Source organism: Melitaea cinxia, chromosome 20 (assembly GCF_905220565.1).
Source record: "Melitaea cinxia chromosome 20, ilMelCinx1.1, whole genome shotgun sequence".
NCBI lineage: Eukaryota > Metazoa > Arthropoda > Insecta > Lepidoptera > Nymphalidae > Melitaea > Melitaea cinxia.
In genome coordinates this window covers 9,060,558-9,066,988 of record NC_059413.1, presented here as the reverse complement: position 1 = coordinate 9,066,988, position 6,431 = coordinate 9,060,558, and positions in this window count along the sequence as shown.

Below are 6,431 nucleotides of genomic sequence, written 5' to 3'. Positions count from 1 at the left end.
AATAACCGCTTTTTTACAAAATACATATGTATGTATATATATACACGGTATATATATACGGTATATATACAACAAAATAACATTTTTTATAATTTTTGGCTGTCTGTCTGTTTGTTCCGGCTAATCTCGGAAACGGCTAGACTGATTTTGACAGGACTTTAACTGGTAGATAGCTGATGTAATAAGGAGTAACTTAGGCTACTTTTATTTTAGTTTTTTTTTTAAATTAGAACTGCGAACTGAACAATATCTAATTATTTTATTAAATTTCACGCGGATGAAGTCACGGGCATAGCTAGTTTCTAATAAATAAAATTAAAACCGAAAAATTTTATGTCCCTACGAAACTCTAACGAAATTTCTTATCGACTTTATTTAAAATACAATTACAAAACTATGTCTTTAGCACCTAGACAATTTTTAATAAAATTTGTATCGATGCAAAAATCTTCTTTCCTTTCAGAAAAGTCGTAATAATTAAAGATTACCAGAAAGATAAGAAACCAGCGTAGGAGGTGCAAAAATACACGCAGTTAAAATAAAAATTAGATTTAATACTTTAAGGTGATTGTTAAAGGTAAACACTCAAACGTTATCAGAGTAATTATAAAAAAGTCACTATCGATATTGTCAACGGGTAATATTGACAATAGTTGAAGATGGGCACAGTCAGCGAAATACAGCGATAACTGTTGGCGTGACTATTTTTTTCACTTCAGCGAGTACTCCAGCGTTTCCAGAAAACTTTATGGTGTTAACAATTTTGAAAAATCGCTTTCTTACGACTGTTGAAGTAAAGAATCATCATTGACGCGCTGGAGCTAACACTCGGAGTACGAATACAGTAAGGCGCTGTCTGGTAGAAGCAAATTTAAAACCATTAAGATCTGCAAATGGTCCAAAACTAGAAAGACATAACAAAACTTACTCGTGTTCTCTACCATATTTAGTTAAAGAGTAAGTTTTGTTGTGTAAGTGGAGAATTTGACTCTGAATGGCTGGTCAAGAGTTATGTTTTCATATGAGTCTAGATTCTATTTAAACAAGCACGACAGGAGCAAAAGAATACACAGAAGACCGAGAGGGGGCTATAACCGAGCCTGTATAGAAGAAAAAGTACCATACGGCGGATTTGTTTCTTGTGTGGGCTGGGGTGTCTCACGAAAGGCGTACTGAGCTAATGATGACAGAAAATGGATCTTTTACTGCAGAAAGATGTCACTGAAATTCTGAATAACTATGTAGGTCCGTTTTTAGTGGACATGAAGGAGATTTCCATTTTTATGCATGGCAATTCCCGCCCGCATACAGCTCAGATCGTGTTTGCCTATTTTAAAGAAGTCGGTACCACATACATGGAGTGGCTAGCACGCAGCCGCAACTTAAACCTCATTGAGTATGTATGGGACGAAGTGTGACGACGTGTGTGGCAGAATCCGCCAAAAAAGCTCTAATAGAGAAATTGCAGAATATTCTACAGCATCGTCTCAAAAACCTAGTAGAAGTTATGCCAAACCGCAAAAATAAGTGAAAGCGTAGTATCTGTAAATTTTATATTTTAAATTTATTAAAAATAAAAGCATGAATTTCTTTCATCATTTAAGTACATTAAAACGTTCTTTAATATAGTATTTATTTCATAAAGCTAGGTCAGCTTCTTTTGAAGATATTGAAGATTTTCTTACTGATTTTTTCTTTGCGTCCAATTTAGTTTATAAAATACTTTAGTAAATGTGTATAATGTGTAGTAGTGTGTAACTTATCTTTTAATCAATAAATATTGTCACAATGATTTAGCCATTGCTTGGTAAGAAATGTAGTGTTTGCGCAAGATTCTTGGTTTTAATATTAGTTATAATAATTTTCGCCTAAACTTGTAAGGATTTGTCATTACACCTGCAAAACTGCTTCAGGATAACCTCTCAGACAGTGAAGGATAATTTTTCCAAGATGGTATCTATCACTGGGGATACCAGTTTCAGCAACCACCCGTGAAGAGAGTTCAGACATACACGACTGAAGTGCATCATTTACTCGTCTTTCTGCCATTACCTGCAGCAAAGTGTAATATGTAAATTGAAATTGACTAAGAAATTAAAATAATGTATTGTAATATTCACATAGGCATTCCACACATAATATGAATGATGTTAGGTGGCTACTGTCCGAGTAAGAGTAGATAGAGTTTCTCCTCCTTAAAAATACGGAAAGTATTTGACCGGAAAAATAATGTTTATCACGTTACAGAACTCTTGTTTATTTAAAAAAAAATAAGATCATAAAATACTTACGATATATTCCCTGATAGTTTTAATTCTTTTAGACCTGTCCCGAAGTGGTTGGTGATACAAATAACGTTCTCAACTAAGTTATAGCTTTAAATCCGTATGATTTAAATATGAGCTTTTGTCACTAAGAGTAGAGATAATTTATGAATGAAAATAATATACAACTGTAGACTAAATAATAACGTGGATAAACCGTTCGAAAAATTAAAATGAAGAATTTTTAGCGATACACATACCTGCGTGTATCAACTGCCTAGCAGCTAGCTTAAATGTTTGTTAAGTAGTTAGTTTGCATGCTGGTTGCTTAATAATGAGGTTATCTCTGTCTTCATAATGGTACCAGGGCAGTGTCTGAAAAAAAAAATAAACAAAAAATACAACTTAGTGTTTGTTTTTAAATGAAGTGAAAAGAGGTAATTTAAACATTTTTTGTTAAATTTAATTTAGTTCTTAATTTTTTACTAATAAATATAATAAATACTTTTAACAGTACTACTCAAGTATCATGCCATAAAAAATCTTTTCATCTGAAGTCTCAAGTTTCTGTCTGAAGTTTCAACTTAACGTTAAACTTAACATTTTACTAATAACTAGTGGTCACCCAGCGGTCGAAGTTCGACTATAACTAATAAATTATAACAAACCAAAAAATAATGAAAATAACGGACCTTTTTTTTAATTTTTTAATTTCACTACTGACTTTGACAATTAACAAAGAGTAATAAATATGCATGTGTGTGTCAAATACATTATTGTTGTGTGTATTTTTTTTTATTGATTTAATATTTTTTTCATTAAATTCAAAAATTAGCATTCTGCACTCTTTCTCTATATAAACTGTAAGAGTACGAAATTTCATACTGCTCCGTCTGCGCAATTTTCGTAAAAAGAGGTACAAAGTTTTTGCTTCACGTGTAGATGTAATACATATCACGTATAGATAAGTAAAACTATGTAAAACTTTAATTTGTATGAAAATTATCTTTGCCAATAACAGAACGAATTATTCACACACTCAAAAAAAGTAATTACAATTATAATATAAATTGTTACATTACTTGATGGATACGTTTTACCTACATATCTTTTTAACCGACTTCCAAGAAAGGAGGAGGTTCTCAAGTCGACTGTATTTTTTTATTTTTTATTTTTTATGTATGTATGTTACATCAGAACTTTTGACTGTGTGGACCGATTTCAACAATTTTTTTTAATCGAAAGGTGGTGTGTGTCAATTGGTCCCATTTAAATTTGTTTGAGATCTAACAACTACATTTCGAATTATATCTAATAATGCGTTTTTACTTGACGCTTTTTTCGTCGACCTACATTGTATTATACCGCATAACTTTCTACTGGATGTACCGATTTTGATAATTCTTTTTTTGTTGGAAAGAAGATATTCCAAGTTTAGTACCATGATAAGGAAATCAGGATTTGATGATGGGATCCTAGAGAAATCGAGGGAACTTCTTGAAAATCCGCAATAACTTTTTACTGGGTGTACCGATTTTAATATTTTTTAATTTAATCGAAAGCTGATGTTTGTTTTGTGGTCACATATAAATTTTATTGAGATCTGATAACTACTTTTTGAATAATCTTTGATAACGCGTAGTTACTTGACTATTTTTTCGTCGATCTACGTTGTATTACTCGTCGATGTAATGGATATCGATGTGAGAGGAATCCCTTCGGAGGATGTGACCAATCTATACCCATTTACGCCGCGTTATCTGGTGGCCGATTGGGGTCTCTTTACAAAGTTTTATCAGGTGGTCGTTTGATATTTTTTCGGGCCACCAGATGCCAATGATCTGACGTAGGCATCTGTTGATGAAGACTTGGATTGGCTGTGTGATGGGTTATTATTTATTTTAGGTTAAGAAATCGTAAATCATTTGGTACAATAAAGAGTTTATTATTTATTTATTTATTTACTATGAGTAATGATCGCTATCAGGTGTTTATAATAACAACCTGGAACGACGGCTTATCATACTCTTCTTTCTCTCGTATGGTTACTTCGCTATTTACGTCCCAATAACCTATGCCCAAATGGGCCTATTATTTTGTGATGACTATAAATATAAAATTGCTATCTCATCCGGTATTGCAGTACAACGTCTTTTTTCTACGGGAAGAGATATTTTACGGACTAAACGATAATCGCTGTTGGATGTCAATTTTAATATGTAGATTTTTATTAAGGGCAACTAGCTTTGATACCCGGCTTCGCTCGGGAGTTGATATGAGATTACGTGGTAGTTGAAATAAAAAAATAAACTGTGACGTCAAAAGTAAAAAAAAATATTGAAAACATTTTCTCATTATTTACACTACTTGTTTATAAACAACATTTTTCATTTTATTGTCCGGGGTATATATATATATATATATATATATATATATATATATATATATATATATATATATATATATATATTCGAATTTCCTACTCTTGAGCAAGCTACATATAGCTGACCGTGAGAGAAGCAGTATTCTTTGAGGTTGATGCCACAATACATTAAAGTTTGCCCTTGCGCTTTGTCAATTGTAAAACTAAAGGCTAATTTAATTGGAAACTGCAATCTTTTAAATTGAAATGGCAATTCAGAAGAGATCAGTGGTATTCTAGGTATAAATTGGTATTCTAGGTATTCAACGTCACGCGACTGCTTGAAGATTAAGGAAATTACAATTGAAAGAAAAGAAAAAAAATCATTACAATTAAACACACTATTAAAAATATTCACACGTGATACTTCAAAATAAAGGCTCACAGATAACTTCTTTCCTTTTCGTTTCGAAATCGCTTGTTTGGCTGTTCAAATCGAACTAATTCTGGCGGGCGAAACCGGGCTCTTATATATTCAGAGAGCTAGGCTCTAGGATATTCGAGAAAGTTTGAGAATATTTTCTTTCTCACACCTTCTAGAATGTTCTCGACATTATTGTTCGCCGTAACAATAAGTTCTGCAGCTGTAGCATACGTAGTAAAGGCGCGAAATTTAAAAACTTAAATGTAAAAATGTTTTCAGAACTAATTTGAATAACTAAAATTATGTCGCTTTAACTCTAAAATATAAGTTAGCTACTGCTGTATAAATACATAAAATTTAATAACTTTATTATAGTAACAAATGTAATTTAAGACTTTATTGAAATTAGAATTTTAAATTTCGTGCCATTACTACACATGCTGCAATTGCTTGCAGCGCCTTTCGAAATGCAACCCTAATAATCGTTGTTCTGAATGAAGTTCCAATACTCGACAACAGATGGCGCCACTACACTTAATTTCCAAGTTGAAGGGTTGGAAGACCCCTTATATCTTTAAAAACACGCCCTTTAGGTTAAAACGGGAACTTTTTTGTTCGAGGGGGATAAAGGGCTATCACACTATATAAGTCTCTTTATCGTGCCGGGACTCCTTTTTAAGTTTCATCGGCACGCATTATCTTATTTTATCAGCTTAGTTAGTTCGTTAGTTTATATATATAATGATAATAATATACACCTAATGCAAGATTAAGATTTATAATAATTAAAAGATTTAAACAAATTAAAGGATTAAAATAAATAAAAGATTTAAAATGAATAGATGTGTTTAATTCTTCTCACTTTCTACTTGTTTTTAATTGTTGTTGTCAAATTTTCGAAAATTTAACGCTTTAAGGATTACTAACTAACTTTTTAATTAAAAATTAACGAAGTTAACTTTTAAATTAACTGTGCCCACTATTACATTTACATCATTAAAGTTATTAATACAATGCTTAACAATTAAACTATAATTATCATATGATTTATTATTCTGTCTGACCTTAAAGTTTAAATATGATACAATACTTTGTTATAATATAAACATAACAAAAGGGCGTGTATTGTTAGTGCTCATTCTATATTTAACGGTAGTCCAAGGGCCTATTCCACCAGTTGTGGTTAACACTATTTGATGGCGGTCGGTATCCAAGAGATAATTTTTTTAATATAATATGATTCTTTTTTCCATCAAGTTTCACTGTGTTTATGAGATACTTCTATTCGCAAATGTTCATCTAAAAGTTGCAGTTAATTAATTTAAGGGAAACAGATCCAAATGGTCTTTTTTACCTTCTGTTGTTAAAATCTTTTCGTAAC